This window comes from Rutidosis leptorrhynchoides, chromosome 5, assembly GCF_046630445.1.
Source record: "Rutidosis leptorrhynchoides isolate AG116_Rl617_1_P2 chromosome 5, CSIRO_AGI_Rlap_v1, whole genome shotgun sequence".
In the NCBI taxonomy this organism is placed as follows: Eukaryota; Viridiplantae; Streptophyta; class Magnoliopsida; order Asterales; family Asteraceae; genus Rutidosis; species Rutidosis leptorrhynchoides.
This window is the reverse complement of record NC_092337.1, coordinates 160,519,913-160,528,939: the sequence shown is the minus strand read 5'-3', so window position 1 is coordinate 160,528,939 and position 9,027 is coordinate 160,519,913.

The window sequence follows — 9,027 nt, the reverse complement described above, 5'->3', positions numbered from 1 at the left end:
TTGAGAAAAAAAATTAAGGACTACTTCTTTGAGGTAGTTTACTTATTACTCATTACTATTATTATTCATTATTATTTGTTATTAAGTAATTATTATTATTATAAATATTAGTAATAAGATTATTAATATAATTAATACTATTAACATTATTGTTATTACTAATATTATTATCATCATTAAAAATTAGTTTTTATCACTAATATAAGTATTAACTATCATTTATTATCATTACTATGATTAGAATTACAATTATTATTATTATCATTATTATCATTAGTAGTAAAACTATTATTATTATAGTTATTATTATTATTAGTATTATTATTATCATTATTATTTTTATTATCATTATTATTATTATTTTTAACATTAATATTATTCTATCAAGTAACTATTAGTTATATAAAACTATACTTAATTTATATAATATAACTATATTTTATTTATTTAAAGTACATAAAAAGGAATACATTTATGAAACATGCAAGTTATTAATATAAAATGATATCACTAATATATATATATATATATATATATATATATATATATATATATATATATATATATATATATATATATAAATTTGTTTGGTTACAATTATATGTGTTAATATATATATATAAATGATATAGGTTCGTGAATCCGAGGTCAACCCTGCACTTGTTCAGTGCCGTCGTATGCATATTTTTACTACAAAATATCGTATTGTGAGTTTCATTTGCTCCCTTTTTAAATTCTTTTACAATATATATTTTTGGGACGGAGAATACATGCGCTGCTTTTATAAATGTTTTACAAAATAGGCACAAGTAATCGAAACTACATTCTATGGTTGGATTATCGAATCGAATATCACCCTTTTTAGTCTGGTAATCTAAGAATTAGGGAACAGAAACCCTAATTGACGCGAATCCTAAAGATAGATCTATTGGGGCTAACAAACCCCATCCAGGTTACGGATGCTTTAGTACTTCGATTTTATCATGTCCGATGAGAGTCACGGAATGATAAGGATATTCTAGACGCGTTTTGTTAATGTCGATTACCAAGTGTTCACCATATGAATGATTTTTATCTCAATGCAGTTTGTGTGAAATGCCTGATATGAGATGATGTTTATGAAAAAATGAAAATAGAAATCTTGTAGTCTATTAAAATAATGGAAATGATTGTTTACAATAAACTAATGAACTCACCAACCTTTTGGTTGACATTTTAAAGCATGTTTATTCTCAGGTATGAAAGAAATCTTTCGATGTGCATTTGCTCATTTTAGAGATATTACTTGGAGTCATTCATGGCATATTTCAAAAGACGTTGCATTCAAGTCGTTGAGTTCAATAAAGATTATTATTAAGTAAATGATAAATTAGGTCATTTATAGGTTGGATATTATGAAATGGTATGCATACCGGTCAACTTTCGTTGTAATGAAAGTTTGTCTTTTAAAAATGAATGCAATGTTTGTAAAACGTATCATATAGAGGTCAAATACCTCGCAATGTAACCATATATTATTGTATTCCTCCTTGTGGATTAGGACGGGTCTCTACAGGTGGTATTAGAGCGGTGGTCTTAGCGAACCAGATCTTGCATTAGTGTGTCTAACTGATAGTTATTAGGATGCATTAGTGAGTCTGAACTTCGACCTTAGCTACATATTATAAGTTTAGTCTATCATTCCTAGTGGAAAAATTACATGTTTATCATTCCTAAGTCTTGACACGTGTTTTTACATTTATTGCATACACGGTATATAGACGAATCATATCCTATCATATCTATTACCGTGGATCTTATTTGGCACTTTCTGAAATTTTCTTCGTAAATTACGGAATCTTTTTGCTATATATATGTATTCGAGAAGACGAAAATATCATCCAGTATTCAACCCTCAATTCATATCAAGAATCATTTCATAACTTTCTGTGATCGCGTAAGATGGCCTCCTCGAATAGACCAAGTGATGATGTAGCGTGAGGGTACGAAATAGTATTATTTTTACTAGGAAATACTACAAAATATGACACAAGTTTTATTAATTTACGGATGGGATATACCTAAACCTTGCTACAACACTATAGGCAGTGTACCTAATCGTAGAGTAGTGTAGTTTTTAGTAAGTCCGGTTCATTCCACAGGGAGCTGGTGATACTTACTATATTTTTAACTATATTTATACAAAATATATATAATTATATAAGTAGTAATATTATTATAAAAGGGGGGTTTTACCGTTTAATGACCGGTTTGTCGATTCTATATTTTAAGCGTAAAGATAAATGACGATAATTAAAGTGCGTAAAATAATGACAATAAATAAAATGACAGTAAATAAAATTGCGAGTAATAAAATGACAGTAAATAAAGATACGATGAGAAATATAATAAAAGAATTATGCTTATTTAAACTTCCGTAATCATGATGTTTGACGTGTTGATTTTAATTTATTACCATGGGTTAATTGTCCTTTGTCCTGGTTTATTTGATACCTATCTGGTTTTTATCCATAATAGTCCATCGGTCATAAATATAAAGTGCGAGTGTCCTCGTCAAATTACCCTTATACCCGAAGTCAAATATTCCAACTAATTAAGGATTTAAACTGTGACGCAGTTATCACTTCTGTCAACAATTACACCAGTTATCACTGTATGTAATCTACCCCTGTTTTGATTAGATATGAATATTAATTTACCCACTTGATCAGTTTGAATAATCAATTACCCAACCCGAATAATTAATTAAATGATTATAATAGATTCCATATGAACGTCACTAAATAGGACAACCATAATCATTATTAATTATTAGGATAATTAATTTGAAGATAGGTTCGACAGACTCCAATGAGTTGTCACTCAATTAGACAACACCCCCCATCTATTAATAGTCAATAGTCCAATTTCCACAAGTGTCGGTCTTTTGTCCAAACCTTAATTATGGTACAAAGCCCAATTACCCAATTTTAGTAATTAGCCCAACATCATGATTACTTCGTTTTAAATAAGCATAATAATAACTTAGTTACGAGACATTAAATTAAAAAGGAAGAACATAGCTTACAGTGGTGATTAATCGCGTAGCGTTGCACGGACAGAATTTCGACTTAAAACCCGTAAAACATTTCTTACAATAACCCAACTAAACCATAACTTTATTATTAAAATTAACTTATATTAAAATTATAATATAAATATATATTACATATTACAGAAGAGAGAAAGAAATATGAAGAAAGGTGTTCTTTTTCATTACTACGTGAATTCCATTTTATAGGCAAATGTTGATTTGAAATTTTCACTTATGACCCCTTAGCTATGCTCAATTAACAACTTTTTATTATTTATTATTATTCTTATTATGAATTATTTAAATATTATATTATATTCTTGTGCATAGTTGACTTGTACTTTCAGCTCCGTTGCGTCGAGCGTTGATAGTTGGCTCGGGTACCGGTTCCGGATTTTCGAACGTCCTTTCGTATAATTTAATATCTTGTACTTTGCGTTTTGTAACTTGTACTCTTGTCATTTTTAGACGTTTCTCATCAATAAATTGAACCTTTTGAATTGTATCTTGTACATTTGAGCTTTTTGGACGTTTTGGTCTTTCAAATCTTCGTTTTTGTCTTTAAATCTTCATTTTCGAGCGATTTGCGTCTTTCGTCTTCGCACTTATTTATTTAACTATTACAACTAAAAATAAGGAAATTACATTTAAAAACTTTACATATTGGAACGATATTGCTACTAAATATATGTTCATTTGGAGCACTATCAAATATCCCCACACTTGAGCGTTGCTTGTCCTCAAGCAATACAGAACTTGAAATAAAAACATACATGAATCACTTTTTTATTCATCAGATTTTGTACATCAGTGATTTTGATATAGCGGTATAAACAATGACAGTAATGATGGTTAAAGGTGGGTGTGTCATCCACAGTTGCCTCGGGTTTAGGTCAACGACACTTGCAATCAAATAGCCGATTTACTTTCGGTTTCCAAAGCAAAGTGCACATTTGAAAGGTGGTTTACAGTCCCACATGACTATGAAAATGTAGATCCTTAAGGAAATTGGATCTTTATGAAAACATTTGATCTTTTTGAAAATTTAATCTAGCTTTTACCCTAGATAAGTTTTCCGGAATAACCCTTCACCGGTGTTTGCAAAATATTTTTGTGGGTTGTGTGGGTTTCAGATTTGAAAATTTTAGCTCAACACTTGTGGTTTTGTGTTACCCACTTGCTAACCTTGTATTAGGAAAGCAACACGTCCAGTTTACTTGTCCCGTATATTACCTTTCGGCAAACTACCGTCCGGTTGTAAAGGAAAGCGATGAACAAGAAACTGTTAAGGCAATGTCCCGTGACATGCTTTTAATTATGGTCCAAAAACGTGTCGGATGCTTTTACTATCCTTTGTAGGAGCAATAGTAAAGCTCACCCTTATAATTTTTCGGTCTGGCACAAGGTACTGTCTCCGACCATGCTATGCAACCACCGTTCTTACGGTTGACACCCGATTTGGTTCAGGTGACCTAATGAATTCTGATGAATTCTCAGGATTTTACGTTCAATGGTAATGAACGCATTGAAAATGGGTTTTCAGAAAACAAATCGGTTTGTATTTTTGATCAAAATATTTTCTCGTTCAAGCTCGAGTTTAGATATCATTGAATTCCATGAGTTTGAATTCTCAATCTTTAAGGTCAATCTCTAGGATTGAGTAATATCAGTCTTAAAAGCTGATTTTTAATCTTTAAGGAGATTATCCTTTTCTGGGGATCTGATTCATTAGTCTTATCAAGCTAATTTGCACGGTGCCTCCCCATTGTACGAGATAAATCCTTCTCATGGTTAGGATAAATCTGACCACTTGGCAACCCTGTTTGATGCTGAGGTCCGTGGATTTCCTGCTGATTTTAGAGATGACTTTTCTAGATTTTTCGTCAACCTACAGCTGGTCTGGACGACAACTTCATGACCTAAATCAAGAAGCGCGTGTCTTTTTCGGAAGACTTTACTTCCTTTTAATGATGGAATTGATTCATCGTGTAGATCCATCTTTCTTACAGTAAATCGGGTAAAACTGATTAGTATCATCCAAAACAAAAGTACCTGCAATAATCTTGTACAAAAATATGTGATATATGTTTTAAATTGAATAACTTGGTACATTCTTCCCACACTTAGTTTCTTTCTTTGCCTTTTTATTTTCTTCTATTTCATTTTAAATGAATTCAAGCGTTTTAGGGTGTTTCTCAATTTATGTCCTTTTCGAGGTAACGATAATTTCGGTATTAACACCTAGTTTCATTGTTCATAAATATGTATAAACATGATTTTGAGTTCATTTAGTTGAAAATTTTTCAAATTTTCCCAAAATTTGGCAAATAAACCAAGTGTAAACCCGAGAGAATTTATAACCCTTCCCCACACTTAAGATCATGCAATGCCCTCATTTGCATGAAATCAGACTCTAATTATAAATTCACGAGGGTGATTAGTGTAGAAAAGTGATTAAAAATACCGAGTTTGCAAACATGTTGTTGTCATATCACATTTGATATTTTGCGTCTTGTCGTCAAAATTAGTAGCTTTTGCTGAACTTAATGCTAGTCTTTGAAAGTGCGCTGTTTTACCCTGTTTTGTACATAACATAAAATACAAACATATATATACATATTTTTAAAGTTTGATATATTATCCCACTTTCAAAAATTTATAATATTTAATATTTTTTTTTTTGCATACTTTAAATCAATAAAATTAAAAATAATGATAACAAAATTTGTCGTCCCGCCCTCGGGTAAAGCAATTTCGGCTCAACGACCTAGTCTTCAACTCACGACGAATTTTAGAAATCAATTTTTTTTAAACTTAATGAAATAAAGTAATTTTTTTTTTTAAAATCACACAAAAACTTAAATTTGAAAAGCATATTAATTTCATATAAAACCTATAAAACAAAAAAAATCAGAATGGAGGGAGAAAACTAGTTCTTTAGTGTCTGCTAGCGGAAAAGACCAATCGGATTCCATTCTCGGAACTACACGAGAACAGAACAACTAACTCTAGATATCATTTTCTTTTTAGAACACTTGAATCTCCCCACACTTAGGTAGCTGTGGTGTCAAAATTGTGATTAACTTCATCGTCAATTTCTCTTGGTCCATAATCAACTTGCATATCTGTGACTTTTTCTTTAAGCCATTGGTCGGATTCCTGTGTAATATCCACAATTTCAACTAGTTTCTCCTTTTCTTTAGGTGATAGATTGGATACTAACCGGTTACATAACTTAAAGTTCCCCTTGGTTCTAGCATCACGAATCCGTTTAATAAGTTTCTTCATTGAACTATTAATAACGGGGTCATTTAATTTCGTATCAATAACGGGGTTCTTTGTTATCAAGTCATCATTAGGCGTTACTTCATTTTCCCCACACTTAGGCGTTTTATTATTGTTAAGCACTACCGTTGGAGTTGGTAAAACAACATGGTTCTTACCAATCGTTTTTGCTGGTTCAACGGTTTTGGTTGGTGGAGGTTTAGATTTTCGAATCATAAAGGTGATCGATTTGTCACCACTTTTAAGTGTCATTCTTCCATTTCCTACATCAAATAACGCCCCGGTGGACGCAAAGAATGGTCGACCTAAAATTAGAGGAATGTTTGGGTCCTCTTCTATGTCAATGACAATGAATTCGACTAGAAAGGTTAAATTACCTACTTGAATGGGTAGGTTGTCAACAATTCCAACTGGGTGCTTAATGGTTTGATCAAAGAGTCGAACACTCATATCCGTTGGACTTAACTTACCTACACCTAATCTCTTATATAAGGAAAGAGGCATAACACTTACACTTGCACCTAAATCTGCTAGTGCATCATACATGACACAATCACTAAGTAGACAAGGAACAATAAATTCACCCGGATCACCTACTCTAGGTGGAGGTTTTGGTGGAACTGTATTCACCGGGTTTACTTCTACGGTTTTTGTTTCTTGTACTTTCTTATTCTTTTTCTTCTTCTTCTTTCCAGAAGTATCACAATCTTTATTACTTATTACTTGCTCATACTCAACTCCTTTTCTTGGAAACGGGATGGGTGGTTTGTATGGTGCCACCACTGGCTTTACATACTCGGGTGGTGGTGGTGAAGTAACTTCTTCATTGTTACTCACATCTAAAACCTTCCCATCTTCTGGAGCTGGTTTTTCAGAATTCGTTGAAACCATATTAACATTCTCATTCCGAGGATTTACTTCAGTATTACTCGGTAGCTTTCCTTGTTTCCTTTCACTCATCAATCTAACAAGAGTACCTACTTGTTTTTCTAGATTCAAAATGGAAGCTTGTTGAGTTCTTAATGACTGATCAAATCTCTCGTTCGTTTGGGTTTGAGTTTCAATAAATTGTGTTTGAGATTCAACTAGCTTGAATACCACGTCTTCCATATTTGACTTTTTCTCTTCGGTTTGTTGTGGTGGTTTATACAAGCCAGGTCTTTGTTGATTGAAAGTGTTGTTTTGAGTTGGTTGGTTATTCGGACCTTGTTGGTTATACGAGTTATTGTCGGGTCCTTTTGGATTGTAAAGAATGTTTTGATTTCAATTGAAGTTTAGCTTTGGCGGTTGATAATTATTTTGATAATTATTTCCAGGCCTTTGGTTCATATAGGAAACATTCTCTCGTTGTTCCATGGTTGGTTCAATGTGACAATCTTTCAATAAGTGTGGTCCACCGCATTGCTCACAACTGATTCGTATTGCGTGAATATCTTTATTCATCTTTTCCATTCGTCTTTCGAAAGCATCTATTTTTGCGGAAACGGAATCAAAGTCATGGCTAGAATCGGCTCTAGCCGCTTTAGATGATCGAAAGATATCTTTTTCTTGGTGCCACTCATGAGAGTGGGAGGCTGTATTATCAATAATTTTGTAAGCTTCAGTTGCGGTTTTCTTCATAATGGATCCACCAGCGGTTATGTCGATGTCTTTTCGTGTGGCGATGTCTACGCCTTTATAGAAGATTTGTACTATTTGAAAAGTATCTAATCCGTGTTGAGGACATCCTCTCAACATCCTTCCGAATCTTGTCCACGCCTCATATAATGTTTCATTTGGCTTTTGCGCGAACGTAACAATTTCTCCTTGAAGTCTCACGGCTTTGGATGCCGGAAAGAATCGTTTAAGAAATTTTTCAACTAAAACATCCCATGTGTCAATCGCCCCTTCAGGTAACAATTCTAACCAATCTTTGGCTTCTCCCTTTAAAGTCCAGGGAAACAACATGAGATAGATCTGCTCATCTTCCACTTCTCGGATTTTGAATAGTGTACAGATCCTATTAAACGTACGAAGATGTTCGTTTGGGTCTTCATTCGGCGTACCACTATATTGGCACTGATTAGTTACCATGTGTAGAATTTGTCCTTTAATTTCATAATCTGGAGCATTAACTTCTGGTTTAATAATGGCGTGACCTTGGCCCGTGCGTGTGGCTCTCATTCGATCTTCCATACTTAGAGGTTCCAGATTTTCCATAATTGAATTTGTTGTATCCGAATCACTAGAGGATTCTGATTTAATGGTTTGTGGCTCAGGAGGAATAATTAGTGGTTCAGGATCTTGGAATTGTCCTTGAATATGCTCCGGGTTCTTAATTGTGAAGTCGGGTTCAAAAAAATGGATTATCGGAAATTTGAACTAAAGTACTTGGTCTACTGGATGACGATTCTAAAGAGAAATCAACGGCGGTTATATTTGTTAAATGTCTTGATCTAGTTACAGGTGGTGAACGTACAAAAGGTGGTGAACGTCTTGCTCGGTGCATTCACTGAATATCCTATTAGTTTTTAAAAGGAAAGAAAAATTATAATAAGTTATCCAATCAATAGACTTTTCTGATTTTGCCCACGTTTTGAATAGCCAAAAGATGTAGCAGAGGGGCAGGATTCGTTTGGTCTCAATATAATTGAGTACTGTTTGGCTCCAATAACCCGGTCCACGTACAA